The sequence below is a fragment of the Pseudophryne corroboree genome, unplaced genomic scaffold (assembly GCF_028390025.1).
Source record: "Pseudophryne corroboree isolate aPseCor3 unplaced genomic scaffold, aPseCor3.hap2 scaffold_149, whole genome shotgun sequence".
NCBI lineage: Eukaryota > Metazoa > Chordata > Amphibia > Anura > Myobatrachidae > Pseudophryne > Pseudophryne corroboree.
Window position 1 is genome coordinate 1191487 of NW_026968120.1, and position 23374 is coordinate 1214860.

Sequence of the window (23374 nt, forward strand, 5' to 3'; positions counted from 1 at the left end):
TACTGCAGCTTCATCACTCCCAGCGGCGCTATATACTCCCGTGCCCTGGTTGCTGGGTCACTGCAGCGGAGGCTCCGGTTTCATCCTAAGGTCAGTCACACACACACCACCCTTCCGGATCACGAGGCCGCTGATGAAGGGGAGCGAGGCCGTAGGGGGTGGGCCGTGTGCGCACTGCGGTGGACACTGATTACTGGGCAGCCGCTCCACTAGCCACCAGGTACAGTTAAGGAGCACAGGTCTGGGGGTTTTTCTCCTATATTAACCCAATTTTGTACTGCCCGCAGCGCATTGTGATAGGTAATAGGGCCTGATTCAGGTTGGATTGCAATCACAATAAGCGATCCAACTGCAAAAATTGCTAAGAGCATACGCATGTGCCTGCATTTTCTGCGGCACCCCGCAGAGAATGTGATCGCCTCTGCCTGTCAATCGGGGCGGGGAAGGGGGGGAGAGGTGGGTCAGCAACACTCCATTTCCAAGTCAGGGATGGAGCGGTGCGGGGGCAAGGCTTCAAAATGGGGTCTGCAACGGAGGAGACACAGGGGGCGTGGTCACAGCGGCTGTATGACATCACATTCAGCCGCTGTGATCACAAAAATGGTGGCGGCTTCCTGCGCGCACATACAGTCTGCACCAGCAGGAGCCTACACCATTTTTTATGATCACGCTGAACTGCAGTGCGACTGCAATTACAGCATGGTCAAGAAGGGAGGCGTCATGCTGGGTGGCCATGCCCTGTCACTGTGCAGGAGCCAGCACCGCTCACACACTAGTCCCCGGGTGCAGCCCCCAACCCCCGGGACACCCGGAGCAACAAAATGTAGATTCAGGCCACCAGGCCACGCCCCTACCTATGAAACCATGCCTCCTTTTTACCATTGCGCTGCTTATCTGCGCGCACTGCATTACAATCTCCCTCGCCACCTCTCTGGGTGTCACCAGTGATAGTGACACCTCTGCCATGCTTGTAGCAGCTGGTCCTAAGATCTACGCCTCAAACCCTGAGTGTTTGCCCTTGTGACTTGTTGATCATCATAGCGAAGCAGATGCTTACAGAAAACTGCAGGGGCTTAGATTGAAAATAAAAAAATTGATGGGTATAAGGTAGAGAGGAGCGGGTTCGGTTCTCCGAGAACCGAATACCCCACGAACTCCACGTGGTTTACACTGGTCCGAGGCAGGCTCGGTTGTTCCCGCCTGACTCGGAAAACCTGAACAAGGGAAAATGTCATCATCCCGCTGTCGGATTCTCGCGAGATTCGGATTCCATATAAAGAGCTGCGCGTTGCTGCTATTTTTACTCGTGCATTGAAGAGAGAGCGGAGAGGACGTGGCTATGTTCTCTCAGTGGAAATCTCAATATCAGTGCTCAGTATCAGTGGTTACTTATTGCTGCTCAGTAATACTAGTAGTGTGTCTCTCCTGCTCAGTGTCAGTTCTCAGTAGTATCCTCATCAGTGCTGAGTATCACTGCTCATTGTCTTGTGCTGCATTGTGGTGCTCAGCATACTACAGTACATTACTAATAGTCCAGTGCTGCATCTTGCTGCTCAGTGTCAGTTCTAGTATCCTCATCAGTGCTCACTATCACTGCTCATTGCATTGTGGTGTTCTGTATACTACAATAACATAGTAACATAGTTTTTGAGGTTAAATAGAGGCAGATTGCCCATCGTGTTCAACCTGTTTTAAGTTGTGATGATTCTACATACTTGCTGAATAATGTTTTATGACTAGTTAGCTACTATAACTCATGTTACCCCCGGATTAACCATGTTGATATTTTAAGTATTATAACCTTGGATAGCTTTTTCATTCAGAAATGTATCCATTCCTTTTTTAAATCCAATTACAGAGTCCGCCATTACCACCTTCCCTGGCAGGGAATTCCACATCCTGATTGCCCTAACAGTGAAGAAACCTTTCCTCCATTGCGTTCTGAACTTTCCTCCAGTCGCAGCGAGTGACCACGTGTTCTTTTAATAAATAATTCCTCTGATAACTCTTTGTTATGTATCTTTACATATTTGAAGATATTAATAATATCTCCTCTTAGGCACCTCTTTTCTAGTGTATAAATATTCAGCCTAGTAAGTCTTTCCTTATAGTCCAGTACTTTTAGGCCTTTAATCAATTTAGTCTTCAGGATCTCTTACACTTCCATGAGCAGCAGAGTAGTGCAATGGAAGCATGCTGGGCCCATAACCCAGAGGTCGATTGATCGAAACTATCCACTGCTATGTGCATTTTTTTTTTTATAATTAAAGTAATCAAAAACTGGGATTGATATTTTGGCTCTTTTATTTTTACTTAAAGTACAATAACTTTTATCATTTTAATTTGTTTTAATAGTATATTGACAGCATTGTTTTCTTTAAAAAATCCACTTAATTTTCTTTACCCTATTACTGAAATGGTAATTGACAAAAACAAACTACATTGTCACCAGAAGAGCAATGCAAAATGTACAAGTGATATATGAAAATCATCTTCCATCTTGAATTTCAATGATGCATTGGGACAACAATTTGTGAGAAACATCTTCACCCATAAAGAAAGATTTTCTTAATTCCTTACCTGTGTGCTGATTAGATATCACCTTGTTTTCACATTAAACAGACTTCCCCGTGAGGAAGCAGCAAGGATGCAGTGACGTTTCCTGGTGTCAACCTGTATTATTTCAGTAGACATTGAAATGAGGATGCATCTTTGATGCCTTTCCAATGAAGCAAGTTTATTTCAGTAATAGGTGAAAAACCATTCCTACAAAGGTGTTAATCAGAGACTTGGCTTTGTGGACACTTTTCAGAGAGCAAATTTGTTAGCATAAACATAAAATCAGAAAATGAAGAGCTGTTTAATCACTCAATTGGACTTTTCTGCCAGCATATTTTTTTTTCTCTGCAACCCACTGCTAAATTGTGCTTCCTAGCTGTTTTTTTATAAAATCACTTAATCAAATCTAACTCTGATTACATCAGAGAAGGCCAGGTACCCTACACCATAAGGGGGGTTTTTGAAATTTTGACTTGTCTACTTAAAGATCACCAAAATCTGATTACAAGGTCAATTACATCCCTGGGTGGGATTGAACCACCAACCTTTTGGTTAATAGCCAAACATGCTAACCGATTGCGCCACAGAGACACCTTGCAAAAGTCAATACTGACAAAGGCTAATAATCATTCATCTAGAACGTTTCCTAGAAAAACTTTAAAAAGTCAATAATCTGGAGAATTTTTGTAAGAAACACATTGGTACTTTCCCATGATGAGTGAGTGCTTCAGGATTTCTTGCACTTACATGGGCTATTAACCAAAAGGTTGGTGGTTCAATCCCACCCAGGGATGTAATTGACCTTGTCATCAGATTTTGGTGATCTTTAAGTAGACAAGTCAAAATTTCAAACCCCCTCTTATGGTGTAGGGTACCTGGCCTTCTCTGACGTAATCAGAGTTAGATTTAATTAAGTGATTTTATAAAAAACAGCTAGGAAGCACAATTTAGCAGTGGGTTGCAGAGAAAAAAATAACATTTTAAACCTACCGGTAATTTTTTTTTCTCGTAGTCCGTAGAGGATGATGGGGACTCCGTAAGGACCATGGGGGATAGACGGGCTCCGCAGCAGACATGGGCACTTTAAGAAAGACTTTAGATCTGGGTGTGCACTGGCTCCTCCCTCTATGCCCCTCCTCCATACCTCAGTTAGAGAAACTGTGCCCAGAGGAGACGGACAGTACGAGGAAAGGATTTTTGTTAATCCAAGGTCAAGATTCATACCAGCCACACCAATCACACCGTATAACTTGTGATATACTACCCAGTTAACAGTATGAAAACAACATAGCATCAGTCCAAGACCGATGAAAACTAACATATAACCCTTATGTAAGCAATAACTATATACAAGTCTTGCAGAAGTAGACCGCACTTGGGACGGGCACCCAGCATCCTCTACGGACTACGAGAAAAAGATTTACCGGTAGGTTTAAAATCTTATCTTCTCTTACGTCCTAGAGGATGCTGGGGACTCCGTAAGGACCATGGGGATTATACCAAAGCTCCCAAACGGGCAGGAGAGTGCGGATGACTCTGCAGCACCGATTGAGCAAACAGGAGGTCCTCCTCAGCCAGGGTATCAAACTTATAGAACTTTGCAAAGGTGTTTGAACCAACTTTGACCCACTGCTTGGATGACATCACCATATGCAAATCCATCTGCGGCAGGCCTTCCCCCAGGAATGCTTGCACTAGTTGTTGCATTTGGTTTGTTGTTTGGGGGTGCTTCAGTATTAGGCAGCCTTCTGCCCTCCCATGTTCATCTGAAAATATGTGTTCTCCCTGCAGTTGTTGTCCCCAGATGAGAGATCCTTGTGCTGCCTCAGTTGAATCTCCTTTACTTGACAGAGATGTGCCTGAGCAGCGGCCCTCCCCAGCCCTATCCCAAATCATACTTATTTTGCATAGGAGATACCATGGTCATGAAGATTGTTCTCCCAGGGTTAGGTTCATTCATTGCATTCTGGGTATGCTGACCCCTGTGATTTCCCCAAATGTGGGAAACTCAACTGCATTATTTGTGGTAGTGGGGGACTGTGTTTGTGCTTTCCTCTGGTCAGCTCTGGTAAAAGTCAGATTTCTTTGTCTCAGATCTTCCTCTAGCCTTGTTCTTCTTTCGAGAGTTCCCTTGTGCTGCCTCAGTTGGATCTCCTTCACTTGACAGGGGGGTGCCCGAGCAGCGACCCTCCCCAGCTCTAGCCCAACTCCTACTTACCTGCCAGGTGAGATACTATGATCATGAAGATGCTTCTCCCAGGGCAAGGCTCACCCATTGCACTCTGGGTGTGCTGCCCCTGCGATTTCCCCAAATGTGGGAAACTTGACTGCATAATTTGTGTTTCCCCTGGTCGGCTCTCATATAATTCAGATCTCTTTGTCTCAGGTCGCTCTCCAGCCTAGTTTGCTGTCTGTTTCCACTACTTTTTCTTGAGCCCCTCCCTTCTATACCCTTGTGCACTATCCTGACTTCTCCCGTCTGCTTACTTTGTGCCTTCCAACGCACAATGCAAACTACAGGTAGTGCTGCAGGGCCCACACCCTTTTACTTGCTTTACAGAGCAGCTCTGGAGCTGTTACAGTGCCCAGCTGCTGCAAGAAATCAGCTTGAATGCTCCAGGGGCTGGGGCATAGCCAACATGAGCCCCACACCGAAGGAGGGTGGAGGTGTTTAATGCGAACTAGGGGTCATCCAAGCGCCGCAAAAGGCCGCCATGCCCTGCACACCCCTTTATTCTTTTCATATGCAGACGAGGGTTGAAGCCAACTTTGACCCACTGCTTGGATGACATCACCATATTCAAATCCATCTGCTGCAGGCCTTCCCCCAGGAATGCTTGCACTAGTTGTTGCATTTGGTTTGTTGTTTGGGGGTGCTTCAGTATTAGGCAGCCTTCTGCCCTCCCATGTTCATCTGAAAATATGTGTTCTCCCTGCAGTTGTTGTCCCCAGATGAGAGTTCCCTTGTGCTGCCTCAGTTGAATCTCCTTTACTTGACAGGGGGATGCTCGAGCAGCGACCCTCCCCAGCTCTAGCCCAACTCCTACTTACCTGCCAGGTGAGATACTATGATCATGAAGGTGCTTTTCCCAGGGCAAGGCTCACCCATTGCACTCTGGGTGTGCTGCTCCTGCGATTTCCCCAAATGTGGGAAACTTGACTGCAGAATTTGTGTTTCCCCTGGTCGGCTCTCGTATAATTCAGATCTCTTTGTCTCAGGTCTCTCTACAGCCTAGTTTGCTGTCTGTTTCCACTTCTTTTTTCTTGAGCCCCTCCCTTTTATACCCTTGTGCACTATCCTGACTTCTCCTCCTCTCTGCTTACTTTGTGCCTTCCAATGCACAATGCAAACTACAGGTAGTGCTGCAGGGCCCACACCCTTTTACTTGCCTTACAGAGCAGCTCTGGAGCTGTTACAGTGCCAAGCTGCTGCAAGAAATCAGCTTGAATGCTTCAGGGGCTGGGGCATGGCCAACATGAGACCAACACCGAAGGAGGGTGGGGGTGTTTAATGCAAACTAAGGGTCATCCAAGCGCCGCAAAAGGCCGCCATGCCCTGCACGCCCCTTTTCTCTTTTCATATCCAGACGAGGGTTGAAGCCAACTTTGACCCACTGCTTGGATGACATCACCATATGCAAATCCATCTGCGGCAGGCCTTCCCCCAGGAATGCTTGCACTAGTTGTTGCATTTGGTTTGTTGTTTGGGGGTGCTTCAGTATTAGGCAGCCTTCTGCCCTCCCATGTTCATCTGAAAATATGTGTTCTCCCTGCAGTTGTTGTCCCCAGATGAGAGTTCCCTTGTGCTGCCTCAGTTGAATCTCCTTTACTTGACAGAGATGTGCCTGAGCAGCGGCCCTCCCCAGCCCTATCCCAAATCATATTTATTTTGCATAGGAGATACCATGGTCATGAAGATTATTCTCCCAGGGTGAGGTTCATTCATTGCATTCTGGGTATGCTGACCCCTGCGATTTCCCCAAATGTGGGTAACTCGACTGCATTATTTGTGGTAGTGGGGGACTGTGTTTGTGTTTTCCTCTGGTCAGCTCTGGTAAAAGTCAGATTTCTTTGTTTCAGATCTTCCTCTAGCCTTGTTCTTCTTTCGAGAGTTCCCTTGTGCTGCCTCAGTTGGATCTCCTTCACTTGACAGGGGGGTGCCCGAGCAGCGACCCTCCCCAGCTCAAGCCCAACACCTACTTACCTGCCAGGTGAGATACTATGATCATGAAGGTGCTTCTCCCAGGGCAAGGCTCACCCATTGCACTCTGGGTGTGCTGCCCCTGCGATTTCCCCAAATGTGGGAAACTTGACTGCATAATTTGTGTTTCCCCTGGTCGGCTCTCGTATAATTCAGATCTCTTTGTCTCAGGTCTCTCTCCAGCCTAGTTTGCTGTCTGTTTCCACTTCTTTTTTCTTGAGCCCCTCCCTTTTATACCCTTGTGTACTATCCTGACTTCTCCTCCTGTCTGCTTACTTTGTGCCTTCCAATGCACAATGCAAACTACACACCCTTTTACTTGCCTTACAGAGCAGCTCTGGAGCTGTTACAGTGCCAAGCTGCTGTAAGAAATCAGCTTGAATGCTTCAGGGGCTGGGGCATTGTCAACATGAGCCCCACACCGTAGGAGGGTGGGGGTGTTTAATGCGAACTAAGGGTCATCCAAGCGCCGCAAAAGGCCGCCATGCCCTGCATACCCCTTTTCTCTTTTCATATGCAGATGAGGGTTCCAGCCAACTTTGGCCCACTGCTTGGATGACATCACCGTATGCAAATCCGTCTTCTGCAGAACTTCCCCCAGGAATGCTTGTACTAGTTGTTGCATTTGGTTTGTTGTTTGGGGTGCTTCAGTATTAGGCAGCCTTCTGCCCTCCCATGTTCATCTGAAAATATGTGTTCTCCCTGCAGTTGTTGTCCCCAGATGAGAGTTCCCTTGTGCTGCCTCAGTTGAATCTCCTATACTTGACAGAGATGTGCCTGAGCAGCTGCCCTCCCCAGCCCTATCCCAAATCATACTTATTTTGCATAGGCGATACCATGGTCATGAAGATTGTTCTCCCAGGGTGAGGTTCATTCATTGCATTCTGGGTATGCTGACCCCTGTGATTTCCCCAAATGTGGGAAACTCGACTGCATTATTTGTGGTAGTGGGGGACTGTGTTTGTGCTTTCCTCTGGTCAGCTCTGGTAAAAGTCAGATTTCTTTGTCTCAGATCTTCCTCTAGCCTTGTTCTTCTTTCGAGAGTTCCCTTGTGCTGCCTCAGTTGGATCTCCTTTACTTGACAGGGGGTGCCCGAGCAGCAATCCTCCACAGCTCTGGCCCAACTCCTACTTACCTGCCAGGTGAGATACTATGATCTTCACTGTTAGGGCAATCAGGATGTGGAATTCCCTGCCAGGGAAGGTGGTAATGGCGGACTCTGTAATTGGATTTAAAAAAGGAATGGATACATTTCTGAATGAAAAAGCTATCCAAGGTTATAATACTTAAAATATCAACATGGTTAATCCGGGGGTAACATGAGTTGTAGTAGCTAACTTGTCATAAAACATTATTCAGCAAGTATGTAGAATCATCACAACTTAAAACAGGTTGAACACGATGGGCAATTTGCCTCTATTCAACCTCAAAAACTATGTTACTATATGTTACTATATTACTATGTTACTGTAGTATACAGAACACCACAATGCAATGAGCAGTGATAGTGAGCACTGATGAGGATACTAGAACTGACACTGAGCAGCAAGATGCAGCACTGGACTATTAGTAATGTACTGTAGTATGCTGAGCACAACAATGCAGCACAAGACAATGAGCAGTGATACTGAGCACTGATGAGGATACTACTGAGAACTGACACTGAGCAGGAGAGACACACTACTAGTATTACTGAGCAGCAATAAGTATCCACTGATACTGAGCACTGATATTGAGATTTCCACTGAGAGAACATAGCCACGTCCTCTCCGCTCTCTCTTCAATGCACGAGTAAAAATGGCGGCAACGCGCAGCTCTTTATATGGAATCCGAATCTCGCGAGAATCCGACAGCGGGATGATGACATTTTCCCTTGTTCAGGTTTTCCGAGTCAGACGGGAACAACCGAGCCTGCCTCGGACCAGTGTAAACCACGTGGAGTTCGTGGGGAATTCGGTTCTCGGAGAACCGAACCCGCTCCTCTCTACCTTATACCCATCAATTTTTTTTATTTTCAATCTAAGCCCCTGCAGTTTTCTGTAAGCATCTGCTTTGCTATGATGATCAACAAGTCACAAGGGCAAACACTCAGGGCTTGAGGCGTAGATCTTAGGACCAGCTGCTACAAGCATGGCAGAGGTGTCACTATCACTGGTGACACCCAGAGAGGTGGCGAGGGAGATTGTAATGCAGTGCGCGCAGATAAGCAGCGCAATGGTAAAAAGGAGGCATGGTTTCATAGGTAGGGGCGTGGCCTGGTGGCCTGAATCTACATTTTGTTGCTCCGGGTGTCCCGGGGGTTGGGGGCTGCACCGGGGACTAGTGTGTGAGCGGTGCTGGCTCCTGCACAGTGACAGGGCATGGCCACTAGAGATGTGCACCAGAAATTTTTCGGGTTTTGTGTTTTGGTTTTGGGTTCGGTTCCGCGGCCGTGTTTTGGGTTCGAACGCGTTTTGGCTAAACCTCACCGAATTTTTATTGTCGGATTCGGGTGTGTTTTGGATTCGGGTGTTTTTTTCAAAAAAACCCTAAAAAACAGCTTAAATCATAGAATTTGGGAGTCATTTTGATCCCAAAGTATTATTAACCTCAATAACCATAATTTCCACTCATTTTCAGTCTATTCTTAACACCTCACACCTCACAATATTATTTTTAGTCCTAAAATTTGCACCGAGGTCGCTGGATGACTAAGCTCAGCGACCCAAGTGGTCGATACAAACACCTGGCCCATCTAGGAGTGGCACTGCAGTGTCACGCAGGATGGCCCTTCCAAAAAACACTCCCCAAACAGCACATGACGCAAAGAAAAAAAGAGGCGCAATGAGGTAGCTGTGTGACTAAGCTCAGCGACCCAAGTGGCCAACACAAACACCTGGCCCATCTAGGAGTGGCACTGCAGTGTCACGCAGGATGGCCCTTCCAAAAACACTCCCCAAACAGCACATGACGCAAAGAAAAAAAGAGGCGCAATGAGGTAGCTGTGTGACTAAGCTCAGCGACCCAAGTGGCCGACACAAACACCTTGCCCATCTAGGAGTGGCACTGCAGTGTCACGCAGGATGGCCCTTCCAAAAAACACTCCCCAAACAGCACATGACGCAAAGAAAAAAAGAGGCGCAATGAGGTAGCTGTGTGACTAAGCTCAGCGACCCAAGTGGCCGACACAAACACCTGGCCCATCTAGGAGTGTCACTGCAGTGTCACGCAGGATGGCCCTTCCAAAAAACACTCCCCAAACAGCACATGACGCAAAGAAAAAAAGAGGCGCAATGAGGTAGCTGCGTGACTAAGCTCAGCGACCCAAGTGGCCGACACAAACACCTGGCCCATCTAGGAGTGGCACTGCAGTGTCACGCAGGATGGCCCTTCCAAAAAACACTCCCCAAACAGCACATGACGCAAAGAAAAATGAAAGAAAAAAGAGGTGCAAGATGGAATTGTCCTTGGGCCCTCCCACCCACCCTTATGTTGTATAAACAGGACATGCACACTTTAACCAACCCATCATTTCAGTGACAGGGTCTGCCACACGACTGTGACTGATATGACGGGTTGGTTTGGACCCCCACCAAAAAAGAAGCAATTAATCTCTCCTTGCACAAACTGGCTCTACAGAGGCAAGATGTCCACCTCATCATCATCCTCCGATTCATCACCGTGTACATCCCCCTCCTCACAGATTATCAATTCGTCCCCACTGGAATCCACCATCTCAGCTCCCTGTGTACTTTGTGGAGGCAATTGCTGCTGGTCAATGTCTCCACGGAGCAATTGATTATAATTCATTTTAATGAACATCATCTTCTCCACATTTTCTGGAAGTAACCTCGTACGCCGATTGCTGACAAGGTGAGCGGCGGCACTAAACACTCTTTCGGAGTACACACTTGTGGGAGGGCAATTTAGGTAGAATAAAGCCAGTTTGTGCAAGGGCCTCCAAATTGCCTCTTTTTCCTGCCAGTATACGTACTGACTGTCTGACGTGCCTACTTGGATGCGGTCACTCATATAATCCTCCACCATTCTTTCAATGGTGAGAGAATCATATGCAGTGACAGTAGACGACATGTCCGTAATCGTTGGCAGGTCCTTCAGTCCGGACCAGATGTCAGCATCAGCAGTCGCTCCAGACTGCCCTGCATCACCGCCAGCGGGTGGGCTCGGAATTCTGAGCCTTTTCCTCGCACCCCCAATTGCGGGAGAATGTGAAGGAGGAGCTGTTGACCGATCAAGTTCCACTTGACTTGATAATTTTCTCACCAGCAGGTCTTTGAACCCCTGCAGACTTGTGTCTGCCGGAAAGAGAGATACAACGTAGGTTTTAAATCTAGGATCGAGCACGGTGGCCAAAATGTAGTGCTCTGATTTCAACAGATTGACCACCCGTGAATCCTGGTTAAGCGAATGAAGGGCTCCATCCACAAGTCCCACATGCCTAGCGGAATCGCTCTGTCTTAGCTCCTCCTTCAATGTCTCCAGCTTCTTCTGCAAAAGCCTGATGACGGGAATGACCTGACTCAGGCTGGCAGTGTCTGAACTGACTTCACGTGTGGCAAGTTCAAAAGGTTTCAGAACCTTGCACAACGTTGAAATCATTCTCCACTGCGCTTGAGACAGGTGCATTCTACCTCCTATATCGTGGTCAGATGTATAGGCTTGAATGGCCTTTTGCTGCTCCTCCATCCTCTGAAGCATATAGAGGGTTGAATTCCACCTCGTTACCACTTCTTGCTTCAGATGATGGCAGGGCAGGTTCAGGCGTTTTTGGTGTTGCTCCAGTCTTCTGTACGTGGTGCCTGTACGCAGAAAGTGTCCCGCAATTCTTCTGGCCACCGACAGCATCTCTTGCACGCCCCTGTCATTTTTTAAATAATTCTGCACCACCAAATTCAAGGTATGTGCAAAACATGGGACGTGCTGGAATTTGCCCAGATATAATGCACGCACAATATTGCTGGCGTTGTCCGATGCCACAAATCCACAGGAGAGTCCAATTGGGGTAAGCCATTCTGCGATGATCTTCCTCAGTTGCCGTAAGAGGTTTTCAGCTGTGTGCGTATTCTGGAAAGCGGTGATACAAAGCGTAGCCTGCCTAGGAAAGAGTTGGCGTTTGCGAGATGCTGCTACTGGTGCCGCCGCTGCTGTTCTTGCGGCGGGAGTCAATACATCTACCCAGTGGGCTGTCACAGTCATATAGTCCTGAGTCTGCCCTGCCCCACTTGTCCACATGTCCGTGGTTAAGTGGACATTGGGTACAACTGCATTTTTTAGGACACTGGTGAGTCTTTTTCTGAGGTCTGTGTACATTTTCGGTATCGCCTGCCTAGAGAAATGGAACCTAGATGGTATTTGGTACCGGGGACACAGTACCTCAATCAAGTCTATAGTTGGCTCTGAAGTAATGATGGATACCGGAACCATGTTTCTCACCGCCCAGGATGCCAAGGCCTCAGTTATCTGGGATGACCATCGACTCCCAGCAGCAACAACAGCAGCGCCAGCTGCAGTAGGCGTTACACTCAAGGATGCATCGGAGGAATCCCAGGCAGGAGAGAACTCGTCAGAATTGCCAGTGACATGGCCTGCAGGACTATTGGCATTCCTGGGGAAGGAGGAAATTGACACTGAGGGAGTTGGTGGGGTGGTTTGCGTGAGCTTGGTTACAAGAGGAAGGGATTTACTGGTTAGTGGACTGCTTCCGCTGTCACCCAAAGTTTTTGAACTTGTCACTGACTTATGATGAATGCGCTGCAGGTGACGTATAAGGGAGGATGTTCCCGAGGTGGTTAACGTCCTTACCCCTACTTATTACAGCTTGACAAAGGCAACACACGGCTTGACACCTGTTGTTCGCATTTCTGTTGAAATACTTCCACACCGAAGAGCTGATTTTTTTGGTATTTTCACCAGGCATGTCAATGGCCATATTCCTCCCACGGACAACAGGTGTCTCTCCGGGTGCCTGACTTAAACAAACCACCTCACCATCAGAATCCTCCTTGTCAATTTCCTCCCCAGCGCCAGCAACACCCATATCCTCCTCATCCTGGTGTACTTCAACACTGACATCTTCAATCTGACTATCAGGAACTGGACTGTGGGTGCTCCTTCCAGCACTTGCAGGGGGTGTGCAAATGGTGGAAGGTGCATGCTCTTCACGTCCAGTGTTGGGAAGGTCAGGCATCGCAACCGACACAATTGGACTCTCCTTGTGGATTTGTGATTTTGAAGAACGCACAGTTCTTTGCTGTGCTTTTGCCAGCTTAAGTCTTTTAATTTTTCTAGCGAGAGGCTGAGTGCTTCCATCCTCATGTGAAGCTGAACCACTAGCCATGAACATAGGCCAGGGCCTCAGCCGTTCCTTGCCACTCCGTGTGGTAAACGGCATATTGGCAAGTTTACGCTTCTCCTCCGACGATTTTTATTTAGATTTTTGAGTCCTTTTTTTACTGATCTTTTGTGTTTTGGATTTTACATGCTCTGTACTATGACATTGGGCATCGGCCTTGGCAGACGACGTTGATGGAATTTCATCTTCTCGGCCATGACTAGTGGCAGCAGCTTCAGCACGAGGTGGAAGTGGATCTTGATCTTTCCCTATTTTTGGAACCTCAACATTTTTGTTCTCCATATTTTAATAGGCACAACTAAAAGGCACCTCAGGTAAACAATGGAGATGGATGGATACTAGTATACTTATGGATGACGAGTGACTGACGACACAGAGGTAGCTACAGCCGTGGACTACCGTACTGCGTCTGCTAGTATAGAGATGATAATTAATGATATAAAAAAAAAATATATATAACTACTGTAGGTATATATAATATAATGACGGACCTGGTGGACACTGTCAGCAGACTGCTAAACTACTAGTATGAAGAAGATAGAAAAAAAACCCACCACAGGTAGGTAGGTATACAATTATGGACGAGCACTGACGACACAGAGATAGCCACAGCCGTGGCCTACCATACTGCGTCTGCTAGTATAGAGATGATAATTAATGATATAAAAAAAAATATATAACTACTGTAGGTATATATAATATAATGACGGACCTGGTGGACACTGTCAGCAGACTGCTAAACTACTAGTATGAAGAAGATAGAAAAAAAACTCCACCACAGGTAGGTATACAATTATGGACGAGTGACGACACAGAGGTAGGTACAGCCGTGGACTACCGTACTGCGTCTGCTAGTATAGATAATATACTAAATATATTACTACTGTAGGTATATAATATAATGACGGACCTGGTGGACACTGTCAGCAGACTCCTAAACTACTAGTATGAAGAAGATAGAAAAAAAAACCCCACCACAGATAGGTAGGTATACAATTATGGACGAGCACTGACGACACAGAGATAGCCACAGCCGTGGCCTACCGTACTGCGTCTGCTAGCATAGATAATATACTAAATATATTACTACTGTAGGTATATAATATAATGACGGACCTGGTGGACACTGTCAGCAGACTCCTAAACTACTAGTATGAAGAAGATAGAAAAAAAAAACCCCACCACAGGTTGGTATACAATTATGGACGAGTGACGACACAGAGGTAGGTACAGCCATGGACTACCGTACTGCGTCTGCTAGTATAGATAATATACTAAATATATTACTACTGTAGGTATATAATATAATTACGGACCTGGTGGACACTGTCAGCAGACTCCTAAACTACTAGTATGAAGAAGATAGAAAAAAAAACCCACCACAGTTAGGTATACAATTATGGACGAGTGACGACACAGAGGTAGGTACAGCCATGGACTACCGTACTGCGTCTGCTAGTATAGATAATATACTAAATATATTACTACTGTAGGTATATAATATAATGACGGACCTGGTGGACACTGTCAGCAGACTCCTAAACTACTAGTATGAAGAAGATAGAAAAAAAAACCCACCACAGGTAGGTATACAATTATGGACGAGCACTGACGACACAGAGATAGCCACAGCCGTGGACTACCGTACTGCGTCTGCTAGTATAGATAATATAATAAATATATTACTACTGTAGGTATATAATATAATGATGGACCTGGTGGACACTGTCAGCAGACTCCTAAACTACTAGTATGAAGAAGATAGAAAAAAAAAACCCACCACAGGTAGGTAGGTATACAATTATGGACGAGCACTGACGACACAGAGATAGCCACAGCCGTGGACTACCGTACTGCGTCTGCTAATATAGAGATGATAAAGATGATAGAGATGAAAAAAAAAATATAACACTACTGCAGGTAAATATTTATATAATATAATGTATGACGGACCTGCTGGACACTGTCAGCAGAATGCGTTTATAGAATAAAAAAAAAAAACACCACAGGAGTGTTTAACTTTTTCAGGCAGACAATATACTGGTGGTCACACTGGCAGCAAAAGTGTGCACTGTACTCCTGCTATAACTGCTCCCCAGTCTCCCCCACAATTAAGCTGTGTGAGCAGTGAGCACTCAGCACAGTCAGATATACATAGATGATATATCATGCAGCACACTGAGGCTGAGCACAGATATGGTATGTGTATCGTTTTTTTTCAGGCAGAGAACGGATTATAAATAATAAAACTGGTGGTCACTATCAGCAAAACTCTGCACTACTGAGTACTCCTGACAAGTTCAACTGCTCCCCAAATTAGTAGTAAATCAAATGTCACTCGTCTCTATCTTCTAATCTAAACGGAGAGGACCCCAGCCACGTCCTCTCCCTATCAATCTCAATGCACGTGTGAAAATGGCGGCAACGCGCGGCTCCTTATATAGAATCCGAGTCTCGTGAGAATCCGACAGCGGGATGATGACGTTCGGGCGCGCTCGGGTTAACCGAGCAAGGCGGGAGGATCCGAGTCTGCTCGGACCCGTGCAAAAAAGGGTGAAGTTCGGGCGGGTTCGGATTCCGAGGAACCGAACCCGCTCATCTCTAATGGCCACCCAGCATGACGCCTCCCTTCTTGACCATGCTGTAATTGCAGTCGCACTGCAGTTCAGCGTGATCATAAAAAATGGTGTAGCCTCCTGCTGATACAGACTGTATGTGCGCGCAGGAAGCCGCCACCATTTTTGTGATCACAGCGGCTGAATGTGATGTCATACAGCTGCTGTGACCACGCCCCCTGTGTCTCCTCCATTGCAGACCCCATTTTGAAGCCTTGCCCCCGCACCGCTCCATCCCTGACTTGGAAATGGAGTGTTGCTGACCCCCCTCTCCCCCCCCCCTGCCCCGATTGACAGGCAGAGGCGATCGCATTCTCTGCGGGGTGCCGCAGAAAATGCAGGCACATGCGTATGCTCTTAGCAATTTTTGCAGTTGGATCGCTTATTGTGATTGCAATCCAAACTGAATCAGGCCCCATTACCTATCACAATGTGCTGCGGGCAGTACAAAATTGGTTTAATATAGGAGAAAAACCCCCAGACCTGTGCTCCTTAACTGTACCTGGTGGCTAGTGGAGCGGCTGCCCAGTAATCAGTGTCCACACCAGTGCGCACACGGTCCACCCCCTACGGCCATGCTCCCCTTCATCAGCGGCCTCGTGATCCGGAAGGGCGGTGTGTGTGTGACTGACCTTAGGAAGAAACCGGAGCCTCCGCTGCAGTGACCCAGCAACCAGGGCACGGGAGTATACAGCGCCGCTGGGAGTGATGAAGCTGCAGTAAAGATGTCTATTAGACCTAGCCTGCTGCAGCCCTTGTAGATTCTCATAAAACAAGTTCTTCTTTTCTTGTCAAAATTAATAGCTAAGAATAGGCTGCCTGAGGCAGGCCCCTGTTAAGAGGCCTGCTACTGAAGGCACCAACTACAAACTGAGCTCCCTGTTCATGGAAGCGGGGTTATAGAGGAGGATGCGCTGAGCATCTTGGGAACAGTCAAAAGCTTTGAGCCGGTTGGTGCCTCAGATCAAGATCCTACTCTACACCCCAATGTGAATCCTTGTGGGGTCCAGTGTACCCCACAGAAGAAATTAATGTGTCACACCCATTGGCAGCAACCTTAGAATAGCTGCTGACGGGCACAATTGAGAAAGGAAGGGGGGGGGACATTTGAATCCAGCACATAGATGCAATTCAAATATGTAATTTGTACCTTCCTATTTTAAAATATAATGGATGAACCTCACCCTGTGAGAACAATCTTCATGATCAAGAGATCTCATATGCAAAATAAGTATGAGTTGGGATAGGGCTGGGGAGGGTGGCTGCTCGGGCAGCCCCTCCCCCGTCAAGTTAAGGAGATTCAACTGAGGAAGCACAAGGGAACACTCGTCTGGGGACAACAACTGCAGGGAGACCACATCTTTTCAGATGAACATGGGAGGGCGGAAGGCTGCCTAATACTGAAGCACCATCAAATACCAAACCATATGCAACAACTAGTACAAGCATTCCTGGGGGAAGGTCTGCAGCAGACGGATTTGCATACGGTGATGTCATCCAAGCAGTGGGCCAAAGTTGGCTGGAACCCTCATCTGCATATGAAAAGAGAAAAGGGGCATGCAGGGCATGGCGACCTTTTGCGGTGCTTGGATGACCCCTAGTTCGCATTAAACAACCCCACCCTCCTTTGGTGTGGGGCTCATGTTGGCTATGCCCCAGCCCCTGAAGCATTCAAGCTGATTTCTTGCAGCAGCTGGGCACTGTAACAGCTCCAGAGCTGCTCTGTAAGGCAACTAAAAGGGTGTGGGCCCTGCAGCACTACCTGTAGTTCGCATTGTGCGTTGGAAGGCACAAAGTAAGCAGACGGGAGAAGTCAGGATAGTGCGCAAGGGCATAGAAGGGAGCGGCTCCAGAAAAGAGAAGTGGAAACAGACAGCAAACTAGGCTGGAGAGAGACCTGAGACAAAGAGATCTGAATTATACGAGAGCCGACCAGGGGAAACACAAATTATGCAATCAAGTTTCCCACATTTGGGGAAATTGCAGGAGCAGCACACCCAGAGTGCAATGGGTGAGCCTTGCCCTGGGAGAAGCACCTTCATGATCATAGTATCTCACCTGGCAGGTAAGTAGGAGTTGGGCTAGAGCTGGGGAGGGTCACTGCTCGGGCACCCCCCTGTCAAGTGAAGGAGATCCAACTGAGGCAGCACAAGGGAACTCTCGAAAGAAGAACAAGGCTAGAGGAATATCTGAGACAAAGAAATCTGACTTTTACCAGAGCTGACCAGAGAAAAGCACAAACAGTCCCCCACTACCACAAATAATGCAGTCGAGTTTCCCACATTTGGGGAAATCACAGGGGTCAGCATACCCAGAATGCAATGAATGAACCTCACCCTGGGAGAACAATCTTCATGACCATGGTAATAAGTATGATTTGGGATAGGGCTGGGGAGGGCCGCTGCTCAGGCACATCTCTGTCAAGTAAAGGAGATTCAACTGAGGCAGCACAAGGGAACTCTCATCTGGGGACAACAACTGCAGGGAGAACACATATTTTCAGATGAACATGGGAGGGCAGAAGGCTGCCTAATACTGAAGCACCCCCAAACAACAAACCAAATGCAACAACTAGTAAAAGCATTCCTGGGTGAAGGTCTGCAGAAGACGGATTTGCATACGGTGATGTCATCCAAGCAGTGGGCCAAAGTTGGCTGGAACCCTCATCTGCATATGAAAAGAGAAAAGGGTTATGCAGGGCATGGCGGCCTTTTGCGGTGCTTGGATGACCCCTAGTTCACATTAAACACCTCCACCCTCCTTCGGTGTGGGGCTCATGTTGGCTATGCCCCAGTCCCTGAAGCATTCAAGCTGATTTCTTGCCGCAGCTGGGCACTGTAACAGCTCCAGAGTTGCTCTGTAAGGCATGTAAAACACAGTCCCCCACTACAACCAGGAAACATTAACGCCACTGCATCCTTGCTGCTTTCTCATGTGGAAGTCTATTTAATGTGAAAACAAGGTGATATCTAATTAGCACACAGAAAAGAAAATTAAGTGAATTTTTGAAAGAAAACAATACTGTTAATATACTATTAAAACAAATTAAAATGGTAAAAGTTATTGTACTTTAAGTAAAAATAAAAGAGCAAATATATCAATCCCAGTTTTGGATTACTTTAATTAACAAAAAAAATGCATATAGCAGAGGATAGTTTCAATCTGTCTACCTCTGGGTTATGGGCCCAGCATGCTTCCATTGCAGTACTCTGCTGCACATGTAAGTGCAAGAGATCCTGAAGCACTCACTCATCATGGGAAAGTACCAATGTGTTTCTTCATTGGTTGATGGCAGAAACATCTTACAAAAACACTCCAGATTATTGACTTTTTAAAGTTTTTCTAGGAAACGTTCTAGATGATTGTTTATTAGCCTTTGTCTGGATTTTTCTGCCAGCATATTTCTTTTTCTCTGCAACCCACTGCTAAATTGTGCTTCCTAGCTGTTTTTATAAAATCACTGAATCAAATTTAACTCTGATTACATCAGAGAAGGCCAGGTACCCTACACCATAACAGGGGGTTTGAAATTTTGACTTGTCTACTTAAAGATCACCAAAATCTGATAACAAGGTCAATTAAGTCCCTGGGTGGGATTGAACCACCAACCTTTTGGTTAATAGCCTTACACACTAACTGATTGCGCCACAGCGACACTTTGCAAAAGTACATACTGACAAAGGCTAATAAGCATTCATCTAGAACGATTCCTAGAAACATTTTAAAAAGTCAATAATGTGGAGAGTTTTTGTAAGATGTTTCTTCCATCAACCAATGAAGAAACACATTGGTACTTTCCCATGATGAGTGAGTGCTTCAGGATCTTTTGCACTTACATGTGCAGCAGAGTACTGTAATGGAAGCATGCTGGGTCCATAACCCAGAGGTAGGCAGATTGAAACTATCCTCTGCTATATGCATTTTTTTTTTGTTAATTAAAGTAATCCAAAACTGGGATTGATATTTTTGCTCTTTTATTTTTACTTAAAGTACAATAACTTTTACCATTTTAATTTGTTTTAATAGTATATTGACAGTATTGTTTTCTTTCAAAAATCCAATTAATTTTCTTTACCCGATTATTAAAATGGTAATTGACAAAAACAAACTACATTGTCACCAGAAGAGCAATACAAAATGTACAAGTGATATATTAAAATCATCTTTCCAGCTTGAATTTCAATGATGCATTGGGGCAACGATTCACCCTTAAATAAAGATTTTCTTAATTCCTTACCTGTGTGCTAATTAGATATCACCTTGTTTTCACATTAAACAGACTTCCACATGAGAAAACAGCAAAGATGCAGTGGCGTTAATGTTTCCTGGTGTCAACCTGTATTATTTCCGTAGATAATGAAATGAGGATGCATCTTGCTGCCTTTCCAATGAAGCAAGTTTAATTTAGTAATAGGTGAAAAACCATCCCTACAAAGATGTTAATCAGATACTTGGCTTTGTGGACACTTTTCAGAGAACAAATTTGTAATCATAAAAATAAAGCCAGAAAATGAAGAGCTGTTTAATCACTCAATTGGATTTTTCTGCCAACATTTTTCTTTTTCTCTGCAACCCACTGCTAAATTGTGCTTCCAAGCTGTTTTTTTATAAAATCACTTAATCAAATCTAACTCTGATTACATCAGAGAAGGCCAGGTACCCTACACCATAAGAGGGGGTTTGCAATTTTGACTTGTCTACTTAAATATCACCAAAATCTGATCACAAGGTCAATTACGTCCCTGGGTGGGATTGAACCACCAACCTTTTGATAAATAGCTGAACACACTAACCGATTGTGCCACAGAGACACTTTGCAAAAAGCACATACTGACAAAGACTAATAAGCATTCATCTAGAACGTTTCCTAGAAAAACTTTAAAAAGTCAATAATCTGGAGAGTTTATGTAAGATGTTTCTTCCAGCAACCAATGAAGAAACACATTGGTACTTTCGCATGATGAGTGAGTGCTTCAGGATCTCTTGCACTTACATGTGCAGCAGAGTACTGCAATGGAAGCATGCTGGGCCCATAACCCAGAGGTAGGCAGATTGAAACTATCCTTTGCTATATGAATTTTTTTTTTTGTTCATTAAAGTAATCCAAAACTGGGATTGATATTTTAGCTTTTATTTTTACTTAAAGTACAATAACTTTTACCATTTTAATTTGTTTTAATAGTATATTGACAGTATTGTTTTCTTTCAAAAATCCACTTAATTTTCTTTACCCTATTATTAAAATGGTAATTGACAAAAACAAACTACATTGTCACCATAAGAGCAATACAAAATGTACAAGTGATATATTAAAATCATCTTTCCAGCTTGAATTTCAATGATGCATTGGGGCAACGATTTTGTGAGAAACATCTTCACCCTTAAATAAAGATTTTCTTAATTCCTTACCTGTGTGCTAATTAGATATCACCTTGTTTTCACATTAAACAGACTTCCACATGAGAAAGCAGCAAGGATGCAGTGGCGTTAATGTTTCCTGGTGTCAACCTGTATTATTTCAGTAGATATTGAAATGAGGATGCATCTTGCTGCCTTTCCAATGAAGGAAGTTTAATTTAGTAATAGGTGAAAAACCATCCCTACAAATATGTTAATCAGATACTTGGCTTTGTGGACACTTTTCAGAGAACAAATTAGTTAGCATAAAAATAAAGCCAGAAAATGAACAGCTGTTTAATCACTCAATTGGATTTTTCTGCCAGCATATTTCTTTCTCTCTGCAACCCACTGCCAAATTGTGCTTCCTAGCTGTTTTTATAAAATAACTGAATCAAATCTAACTCTGATTACATCAGAGAAGGCCAGGTACCCTACACCATAACAGGGGGTTTGAAATTTTGACTTGTCTACTTAAAGATCACCAAAATCTGATAACAAGGTCAATTAAGTCCCTGGGTGGGATTGAACAACCAACCTTTTGGTTAATAGCCTTACACACTAACTGATTGCGCCACAGCTACACTTTGCAAAAGTACATACTGACAAAGGCTAATAAGCATTCATCTAGAACGATTCCTAGAAACATTTTAAAAAGTCAATAATGTGGAGAGTTTTTGTAAGATGTTTCTTCCATCAACCAATGAAGAAACACATTGGTACTTTCCCATGATAAGTGAGTGCTTCAGTACCTCTTGCACTTACATGTGCAGCAGAGTACTGTAATGGAAGCATGCTGGGTCCATAACCCAGAGGTAGGCAGATTGAAACTATCCTCTGCTATATGCATTTTTTTTTTTGTTAATTAAAGTAATCCAAAACTGGGATTGATATTTTTGCTCTTTTATTTTTACTTAAAGTACAATAACTTTTACCATTTTAATTTGTTTTAATAGTATATTGACAGTATTGTTTTCTTTCAAAAATCCACTTAATTTTCTTTACCCGATTATTAAAATGGTAATTGACAAAAACAAACTACATTGTCACCAGAAGAGCAATACAAAATGTACAAGTGATATATTAAAATCATCTTTCCAGCTTGAATTTCAATGATGCATTGGGGCAACGATTTTGTGAGAAACATCTTCACCCTTAAATAAAGATTTTCTTAATTCCTTACCTGTGTGCTAATTAGATATCACCTTGTTTTCACATTAAACAGACTTCCACATGCGAAAGCAGCAAGGATGCAGTGGCGTTAATGTTTCCTGGTGTCAACCTGTATTATTTCAGTAGACATTGAAATGAAGATGCATCTTGCTGCCTTTCCAATGAAGCAAGTTTAATTTAGTAATAGGTGAAAAACCATCCCTACAAAGGTGTTAATCAGAGACTTGGCTTTGTGGACACTTTTCAGAGAACAAATTTGTTAGTATAAAAGTAAAGCCAGAAAATGAAGAGCTGTTTAATCACTCAATTGGATTTTTCTGCCAGCATATTTCTTTTTCTCTGCAACCCACTGCTAAATTGTTCTTCCTAGCTGTTTTAATAAAATCACTGAATCAAATCTAACTCTGATTACATTAGAGAAGGCCAGGTACCCTACACCATAACAGGGGGTTTGAAATTTTGACTTGTCTACTTAAAGATCACCAAAATCTGATAACAAGGTCAATTAAGTCCCTGGGTGGGATTGAACCACCAACCTTTTGGTTAATAGCCTTACACACTAACTGATTGCGCCACAGCGACACTTTGCAAAAGTACTTACTGACAAAGGCTAATAAGCATTCATCTAGAATGATTCCTAGAAACATTTTAAAAAGTCAATAATGTGGAGAGTTTTTGTAAGATGTTTCTTCCATCAACCAATGAAGAAACACATTGGTACTTTCCCATGATGAGTGAGTGCTTCAGGATCTCTTGCACTTACATGTGCAGCAGAGTACTGTAATGGAAGCATGCTGGGTCCATAACCCAGAGGTAGGCAGATTGAAACTATCCTCTGCTATATGCATTTTTTTTGTTAATTAAAGTAATCCAAAACTGGGATTGATATTTTTGCTCTTTTATTTTTACTTAAAGTACAATAACTTTTACCATTTTAATTTGTTTTAATAGTATATTGACAGTATTGTTTTCTTTCAAAAATCCAATTAATTTTCTTTACCCGATTATTAAAATGGTAATTGACAAAAACAAACTACATTGTCACCAGAAGAGCAATACAAAATGTACAAGTGATAT

At 44.6% G+C, this 23374-nt stretch overlaps 7 non-coding genes and 2 pseudogenes across 7 annotated transcripts; 6 read left to right on the forward strand and 3 right to left on the reverse strand.

Moving 5' to 3' along the window:
* Positions 1–3076: 3076 nt before the first annotated feature.
* On the reverse strand, positions 3077–3150 carry TRNAN-AUU (transfer RNA asparagine (anticodon AUU)). The gene has a single exon. It is a non-coding gene; the product is annotated as a tRNA-Asn (tRNA).
* A 1303-nt stretch (positions 3151–4453) lies between these two features.
* Positions 4454–4617, forward strand: LOC134998777 (U1 spliceosomal RNA). The gene has a single exon (XR_010200946.1). It is a non-coding gene; the product is annotated as a U1 spliceosomal RNA (small nuclear RNA).
* Positions 4618–4769: 152 nt separating this feature from the next.
* Positions 4770–4911, forward strand: LOC134998299 (U1 spliceosomal RNA; annotated as a pseudogene).
* Positions 4912–5602: 691 nt separating this feature from the next.
* Positions 5603–5765, forward strand: LOC134998421 (U1 spliceosomal RNA). The gene has a single exon (XR_010200685.1). It is a non-coding gene; the product is annotated as a U1 spliceosomal RNA (small nuclear RNA).
* Positions 5766–6439: 674 nt separating this feature from the next.
* LOC134999009 (U1 spliceosomal RNA) lies at positions 6440–6603 on the forward strand. Its single transcript, XR_010201170.1, has one exon. It is a non-coding gene; the product is annotated as a U1 spliceosomal RNA (small nuclear RNA).
* A 152-nt stretch (positions 6604–6755) lies between these two features.
* On the forward strand, positions 6756–6918 carry LOC134999154 (U1 spliceosomal RNA). The gene has a single exon (XR_010201315.1). It is a non-coding gene; the product is annotated as a U1 spliceosomal RNA (small nuclear RNA).
* Positions 6919–7572: 654 nt separating this feature from the next.
* Positions 7573–7736, forward strand: LOC134998900 (U1 spliceosomal RNA). The gene has a single exon (XR_010201064.1). It is a non-coding gene; the product is annotated as a U1 spliceosomal RNA (small nuclear RNA).
* Positions 7737–17637: 9901 nt separating this feature from the next.
* On the reverse strand, positions 17638–17800 carry LOC134998305 (U1 spliceosomal RNA). Its single transcript, XR_010200588.1, has one exon. It is a non-coding gene; the product is annotated as a U1 spliceosomal RNA (small nuclear RNA).
* A 152-nt stretch (positions 17801–17952) lies between these two features.
* Positions 17953–18101, reverse strand: LOC134998630 (U1 spliceosomal RNA; annotated as a pseudogene).
* Positions 18102–23374: the final 5273 nt, after the last annotated feature.